This window comes from Amblyomma mixtum, chromosome 10, assembly GCF_055824585.1.
Source record: "Amblyomma mixtum isolate Tamu chromosome 10, ASM5582458v1, whole genome shotgun sequence".
NCBI classification, from domain to species: domain Eukaryota; kingdom Metazoa; phylum Arthropoda; class Arachnida; order Ixodida; family Ixodidae; genus Amblyomma; species Amblyomma mixtum.
In genome coordinates this window covers 10,805,905-10,808,663 of record NC_143021.1, presented here as the reverse complement: position 1 = coordinate 10,808,663, position 2,759 = coordinate 10,805,905, and the positions used below count along the sequence as shown (strand labels likewise).

General features: G+C 46.7%; 1 pseudogene; it reads right to left on the bottom strand.

The window, feature by feature from the left end:
- Positions 1 to 1,126: 1,126 nt before the first annotated feature.
- LOC149325128 (uncharacterized) lies at positions 1,127 to 2,499 on the bottom strand (annotated as a pseudogene).
- Positions 2,500 to 2,759: the final 260 nt, after the last annotated feature.

Sequence of the window (2,759 nt, the reverse complement as noted above, 5' to 3'; positions counted from 1 at the left end):
TGGCAGATCTTTTTGAAAAAAAGGCACGTTTGGCGGATCGAACTGCAGCATAATATGTTTCTTCAGCTGTATAGTAGCGTTCCCATGCATCGGCACTTCGATTCCATTTCGCAGTATTATAAAGTCGTTTTTTTTTCCTTTCTAATCTTTTAAGATCGTGTGAGAACCACGGTTTTTGGCGGTTTGCACGAAAGCTGATACAGGGAATGAATTTGTGTGCAAGTTCGTTTATCTTGTTTTTGAAGACTGACCAGTTATCAATGAGAGTCCGGTGATGGAATACTGATTGAAAACAAGGCAGAAAAGCTTCTAGTTTGCTATTGATTGCTTCGTAGTTTCCTTTATCGTATAAGCGGATGGTTTTCGTGAACGTTTGGCGGGAGGTGCGGGAAAACTTGAACGTGGCATGAATAACCTTATGATCACTGACTTCGCGCAGGTATGTAATTGATGATAAGCTTTCAGGGTCGTTGGTGAGTATTAAATCTAGGATGTTTGAAGATTCGTGCGTAACGCGAGTCGGTTCGAGCACCATTTGCCTCAAGTTAAAATTTAAACAAACATTTACAAAATCTCTAGCTTCAGAGTTACCTGCTGTTAGTGGGCCTACATTTTGCCAATTTATACTCGGGAAGTTAAAGTCTCCAAAGAGAACAACTTGTGCAGTGGGGTATTTCGTTGTAATTTGGTCTAGAGAATCGTTTAGTTTAGGAGCGAATAACGGGTTGGTGTTAGGGGCCCTGTAGCACACGCCAAGCAGAACGGTTTCCGGTGAAGCGCTGCATTTTATCCATAATATTTCTAGATCTGAAGTTATGTTAACAAGGGAACACGAAATTTGGTTGTTAATAGCAATAAGAACACCTCCTCCGCGTTTGCCCTGACGATCTTTACGATAAACGGTAAAATTCGGTAAGTCATCTAAAACTTCATTATCACTGACTTCGCTTGATAGCCACGTTTCCGTTAGGATTAATATGTTGCTGCCAGAAGATAAAAGGAGATTAGACAAGGCCTCGCGCTTTGGAAGGAAACTGCGTGCATTAGTGTAGATTATAGAAAAGGAAAGATTAACTCGACAGTTAGTCGGCGGCTGCTTGCGCGCTTTCCGACGGCGAAAAGATTCCTATGAGATTTCTTTGAATGTCTGCGTAGCTTGGTCAAAGATATACCGTTTCGGCCCTATGTGCAGCGTTTTGTAACGGAGGGAAAATGGTGCAGACTTGGTCCTAGCAAAGGCCACAAGCTGTTTTCGTGCGTTTCGAACGGGTAGAGAAAAATCTTCGCCAATGCTGAAACCAGTGTCTTTAAGCTTAGTGCCTTTCGAGAGTATGATCTCTTTTGTTTTTAATGATGACAGCTTCACTATTATTGGCCTTTTGCGGTCATTGGTGTGGCGGCCGAGGCGGTGTGCGCGCTCTATTTCTTTAGGTTCTATCACTAGGTTGAGGGTGTCAAGGCAGTGTTGAATGTACAACATGAACTGGTGGGCGAGTTGGTCTAACATATCTAGTGAAGCAGCGCAACGGCACAAGGCCAAGGGAAGAAGAGGACAAACACAGCGCTGTGTTTGTCCTCTTCTTCCCTTGGCCTTGTGCCGTTGCGCTGCTTCACTAGAAGTGTTGAATGATTGTTTTTTCTGATTGGTCATAAGACTCTTTTTCATTTGGGTCCGGAAGGCCGTAGAATACCAGGTTGTCTCTTCTCGAGCGATTCTCGAGATCGTCCAGACGCGTGTTCAAATAAAAAAAGCTGCTCTGTCGTTCTATCAGCGTTTGCTTGAAGTGTTTGCACTTCGGCTCGAAGGGTGGTAAGGCACTCGCATTGGGTTTCGAGGTCAGCAATCCGTTTGCTTAGGGCAGATATTGATTTATCAGTTGCTACCAGTTGACTTCTAAGGCCCTGCACTTCAGTGATAAGTTGTAACTGTCCGGAAGACAGCTTTTGTAATTCAGTCATAATATCATCAAGATTAAGTGGTCCCGGATTCGTTTCAACGTCGCCCGACAGTAGTAGCAGAGCGCGAACGACATTTACACATTCAACAGCAAGTTCAAGGCAACACTGCGGGCTCGGCAGCTGTACCAGGCCATAGTTGCTAGTTTTCTTAGCGAAAAGGGAATCACCCACCTGCATAGCGAAGGTAAGCGGATTAGCGGCCCGTGCAGTGGCACAGCCGCAGAGCCCACAGTGTGCCGAAGGTGGGTGTCGCTCTTTTATAGATGACGTGTATGATGCTGTCGGTGACGATGGTGACGCCGATGCAGCCTCGTTGGTCCGGCATACGAGAGGTGGCGCTGCCAGGGGTTCCGTAACGTTGATGGCGACCAGTTGCAAGGTACACAGTTCATCTTGTTGATGTGGTGTCCGGTTGTCAGCTGCGTAGCCGGGTGTCCCGATCGTCAATATCGGCAGGAGAGCAAAAGTGACGACTTGAGCAAGGACCTGCATAGCGAAGGTAAGCGGATTAGCGGCCCGTGCAGTGGCACAGCCGCAGAGCCCACCTTGTAGTGTCCGTTCGTTCGCGCTCGAGGCCGCAGGAAAGGGGTGTTATCATTTTTGTTCGTGACGCGAGAAGCGACCGGATTAATCTCGATTGATCACAGCCATTAAGAGCTGCATCTACGTGTTTCCAGATAACTCTAGATGACCTCGACCTGTTATCTCGAAGTTTCCTAGCCGGCTTTAAATTGAACGATGCCGCGAGCAGCGGGTATTCGTAGTTCGACGACTGACGAGCACGTTTGTTGCTTACGCCA